Raw genomic sequence first — 6,000 nt, 5'->3', positions numbered from 1 at the left:
TATGGAGATAGGTAAAATGCCCTGTGAGTCACCTCTGTGTAACCGTTTCACAGGAGCAAGTAAAATCACATTACATGTGTTCCAAAGGGCAGGGTAGCATATGATTAGGCTGCCCTAGGCCCAGGGCCAATAGCATAGTACCTACCTATGACACAATGCACACACACATGTACTCAGTGCAATACCAGCTATGTGAGGTTGAATGAGTGTGACACTGACTGTGTGCAAGGTCTGTAAAGGTGTGATAGCTTAGCGTGAGTTTGTGTCTGTCATGGTAGTTTGTGTCCTAGGTGTGAGGCCAGAGAAAGATGTGTCAGTTATCGGGATGCAAACAAAGTAGATTGGCATATGTTGTGCCGTAGTTCCCTGTGTACGACTGCGGTGTCCCATTGTAGGCAGAAGCAATACATGTATGCTCAGTAAGTGGTACTGCTGTTGAATCCAGCTCACATATGAACTGTTGTACTACCTGAAGTTGTAGGCCTAAACACTACAGTATGGTGTATGTTCACATTCCCTGGTAACACTGTCTGGTGTGTTTCCTGTAGTCTGCACAGATTACATACACAGTTAATGCTCATCTGTGTCGTCATACATTTGTGTGTTGTATGTATGTGTAATGATGCCTGTACCATGGCCGCAATCGCATGTGTTACAGGGTATGTGTGTGTACCTGGCAGCATGTATACTCTGTGACAGCAGTATGCTGGCTATATTAACAACTGTGCACATATGTCAGGTAGGGGTATGGCATCAAAGACTAGGGTGGATTACCATTGAAACTGTAAATGTGCATTGCATTCATTGCATGGGATGACAATATTCTTTATCCATTAGCTTGATACATACCTCCAGTGTGAGGTTGTGCATTGTATCCCAAACAGTGTGCCGAGTGCTGGTGTATACTAGTTTGTTGTATGGAGTGTAGCAGGCACTGTCAGACAGTTGTGGGCTGAGCACTGATATGTGATATTGAACATGTGTATCCCCTGATAGACAGACAGATGCTAATATGGCAGTTAAATGATATCAGTACATTAGAATATTAAGTGTGCCACATGACTTGCACACATATTTTTCTTTTCCTTCCAGGGTGATGGTGCATCAGCATAACCCACCTTATACAGCAGCAGAGGATCAGGAGATCCACCAGAGCCTGGTGCAGAATTTCTCTGTGCTGTTTTCCAGGACCAGCCAGAACCAGCATGAGAGGGCTGCACTGTGGCAAGAACTTGTCCGTCGGGTAAATGACATAGGCATGCATAACCAGACATATGAGCAGGTACGCCATCACTGCAGTGATTTAATTAGACATGTCTGGCAGGGGGCGTCTGATATCCACAGACAACAGCTTACCACAGGTGGTGGGGTACTTATCCACCCCCCCCCTCACCAGTGTGGAGGAGCACCTCCTAAGTGTTGTGGCTCCAGGCCAACAACAACAACATCCACAAACATATGTCATCATGGAGGCCGGAGCCACCCAGCATGTTGAAATGGAGTGTGCAGGTAACATGCCATATCTGTAGTTGACTGTTCTCTGTACTGGTAGTTTATGCGTGTGTGACATGTGTACTGTGTGTGTAGCTGTTAACCTGCCGATTCTTCTGCAAGATTGATATTCTGAGTATAATCTATATACCTGTGAAAGCCAACTGTTGTACTACTGTACTTTATCATACTCACAGTATCAATGGCACAGTTGTGGCCACTGGCAGTCACTCTCATATTTTTGCAGGTCCCTCTGGAGTGACAGCAAGGCAGCCAATCCATGCCGGTGAGTGTGTAATAACAATACTATTGCTAATAACATGTGCATGTCATATGGAGGTGTAGTGTGTGCACATGTAACACACCTACGCATAATGCATGCTGTGCATGTTTGCTGTGAGACTATGCATATCCCATTATTCTCAGTAGCTGCCTCACTCACATGCAATACACAGAGCATGACACACATGTGTGGCAACACAGTACTGGACATTGGATAGGCATACCTGATACACATGTACACAACACACACATGTTTGGCATAAACACTACACCTTAGCCTGCTACACATGTCCAATTATGACACCTGCTGTATGCCCACCCTTCAGTATCCCACTTATCATCTATGCAGCACACATAATATACCTGAGGGGTACAGGCCTATCATGTCTTTGTGCAACAATCTTGAACAAATAATACATTCATGTTAGGCAATGCTCACTATTGGCCACCTTACACACCCATGTAACAAGTGGCTGTGTAATTGTGGATGTAGTCATGTTACTGCACTTCAGTTACAGCATGCTAGCTGCCTGTCTGGCACACATTATTATTTTTGACTGTCCATCAGAAGCATGTTGTTCATGGCTCATGTTACTACACCACATCCAGTTCCACTGACCACAAAAGTACACATAGCAGTTATTGCATAGCACCATCATGTGTTGTGTGTGTGTGTGTGTGTGTGTGTGCAAATATATGCACCCACAGCTTGTAACACTTGCACAACATTGTTCTGTCCTTGTACACATTGTGTCCCAGGGTGGAGACAATCACTGAACAACTACACACAAGCATCAAGTACACGTATACTGTTATTAACAAGGGCTGTCTACACTTTCACTGCATGTTCCTGTGCAACACATAATCTGCATGCTGACACGTGTGCAGTGATGTTTTCCCTTGTGATACTGTCACCCACCCTCAAACAGTATTGTGTATGTGTTGGATTGCAGGTGTGTCTGTGTTTGTATCTGCTGTACTGAGGAGTGTGCCTGTGTGCTTATGTGCCTGTGTGCATGTTTGCCTGTGTGCATGTGTGCTAACATCATGTACACATTTGTAAACTGTGTTTCCTATCTTCCTCTCACAGGTTCTGATGTTGCTCTGGTGGAGTGCAGCAGGGAACCTGAAGCCACTGCTGGGGATAGTGATAATGATGATACATGTGTAATGGCACAAGGAGGTGTGACAGGGTCTGTCGTTGGTCAGCCAATCGACACTACACAGCAGTCAACCCCATCAATGTGCACAGTCATCCTGCCGATACATCCATTGTCACCAATGTCCTTAGCTGAGGGACAGCATACAGTGGGCATTAACCAAGGTAGTGTGGTATCATTGGCACATGCATCCCCTCACAGCAGCCATGGCCAGATTCCTGACATGGTACCAAACAGGCAGATGTCCAGGGGTTCTCGTGGGAGCATCCATGGTCATACTGCCCCTGTCAGACGTGTCCACAGATGTCTTTCAACCTCAGCTATGTTCCGGGCTGTAATGCAGGCACAGGCACGTATGGAGCGGTACACTAGACAGGGTCTGAGGGAGCTTAGAGCACATCGTACCGCTATGAATGACACTATGTGTGACATTGCAGCTGCCATCCGTAATATCAGCGAGGTCATTGATAGACGTTGGGGGGACACATTAGATCTCTTCCACAACTACATGTCCAGGAGCCAGGACAGTGCAGGATGGTTGAGGCGTCGACGTGGACATATGCCAGCAACATCATCAGCTGGCAGTCGTTGCGGATGACAACAAACCCGCAGCTGCTCCCATAGTGCCAGTACCAGCCCCGGCAATGCTGGGTCTGTGCTGTCATTAGACTGTCCTAGAAGACCACATGCACGTGGCTCTGGACAGTCCCAGCAGGGACATGTGTCCAGTCAACAACCCACTGCCTCTGATGACAGTACCCAGTCTGACAGTACCTGATACTGTCCGTAGCACCCCTTCCAGGCACAGGTACCATGTCCGTGGCCAGAGACAGTGATCTGTATGACCTGGCAGGTACAGTCTGTGGCTGTCCACAAACACCCGTATATGGCAGCCACGTGGTGGAACTGTGTGCATGCATACACACACACACATAATGCTAACACCTAGGGCTAACACATACACACACACATTGCATCAACATTGCCCCATGTTGTACTGTTGTCCCTCACTAACACACACACACATACATGTCGATTGGATGTGTCAATGGCAGACTCTGGCAAACCAAGTACACACCCTGTGCATATGATGAAACTGTGCCACCTCCTGCCATCTGTAACATTGATGCAGGAACAGGATAGCATGGTGCTGATGCACAGGGTGACTACATAGCACTGTAGTAATATTATCATCTTGTTAACAGTACAGTGTAATGATATCGTTGTGGGTATATCCGAGCATGCATGATGCATTAACACTATGATTGTCTTTGTAGTTTTGTATACACCAGTGTTAATTCCCAAAGTGTACTGTCTGCACATGTGCCACATGGCTGTTGTGTGTACCTGTGCCTGCATGTGTTGGGGTGTGGACAGTACATGTGTGATGTTTGCAGCACAGAGTTGCAGGTGTACATTTGTGAACATGGTTATCATGGAACATGACATGGTTTGACAGTATGCTGTGGGTGATACAGTTTCCAAATGTCAATAATCTGCATACTGGTAGTATACACAGCCTACATAGCCTGACATTCAGTGGTCATTACATGGTGTCTCCTCAACTGATACACAGATGTAGGAACCCGGTGTCAGTGATATCCATGCAGTACTACACTATACCAGTAGCCATTCTTACTGAGCCCCATACATCCCTGGGAACAATACTCTTTGGCATATAGCAGTCTCACGTACATGCCAACACACTATATGGATATGTCCATCCACGACTGCAAATGCATACAGTGGTCTACAATGCATTCTACACATGACACACCTAACCACCACAAGGGTATCATACAGACAGATACCTGCTGTCCAAGCCATGCTGTATTGCTGTAACGCAACTGTAGCATTGTCATCGGCATGTACTTAACATAGTATTCCAACAGTACCATGTAGGTGGTAGCACCCATCATGTAGAACAGGTAATGGTGTGTACATGTGGACAAGTGTTATCTTGTCTATCCTGTGATATTCACATTTCCAAAGGTATTATGCAGTCCCTCGGTGTATCACCTAAGCAAGAAGGTGTCTGTGTGCATATCGGCAACAGTTGCCATACACCTACACTGGATGTCTATCACTCACAGACTTTGCTGTGTTTTAACATGTCTGACATATACTCCAGACATGAACCCTCACTCACATTAATCTATCAAAGCTTTCATGGGTGTGTGTCACATAGTTGGCCTAGGACACAGATCACTGCAGTAGCCTGCATTGTCACCAACATACATGTATGGCCTAAGGTCTGGGAAGCTGCGGCACATGCTGGCAAAGGTAACAACTGTATTCATATGAGGCAGGCTTCACACATAGGAACTATTAAAGGTCACAGGTACATATCTGTATGTGGCACACACATACCTGATGTGTGCATTGAAATTACTGTTAAAATAATATGTCATACAATAATAAAAGCAAAACACACAACACATTGACAAACTGTGTGACAAACACACACATGGCATTTGTAGGATGCAAACTCCTACCTAACTATGTTATGATACTTGAGAGAGACGCATTAGCACAGCGCCCTATTCGCATTACTGGATGATTTCTCTTCTCCTGCTGTATTTATAGGGTGCTGACATCATCAGTCTTTCCAAAGAGGAATGTACATCTTTTAGTGTGTTATCCCAGTCTTCAAAAAGGCCATTCCTTTCACAGAGAATTACATACATACACACCCCCCTGCCCCCCCCCCCACAGCATTTGTAGGATTCAAACCCCTACCTAACTATGTTATGATACTTGAGAGAGACGCATTAGCACAGCGCACTATTCGCATTACTGGATGATTTCCCTTCTCCTGCTGTATTTATAGGGTGCTGACATCATCAGTCTTTCCAAAGAGGAATGTACATCTTTTACTATACCTCAGTATGGGGGATAACAATATCTGTGCATTAACAGATGCCTAGTTCAGGGTCACATATGCACACTGGCACTGCCAGGTTATGTTCTATACCATGCTTCGTGACCACAGGACTTGTAACACACAACACAACTAGGGGGTGTATCCATATACATCACAGATACACACACCTCTGGGTTGGTACCA

Source organism: Protopterus annectens, chromosome 12.part0 (genome assembly GCF_019279795.1).
Source record: "Protopterus annectens isolate FY-2018-M chromosome 12.part0, PAN1.0, whole genome shotgun sequence".
In the NCBI taxonomy this organism is placed as follows: Eukaryota; Metazoa; Chordata; order Ceratodontiformes; family Protopteridae; genus Protopterus; species Protopterus annectens.
Note: the sequence above shows the minus strand (reverse complement) of the source record.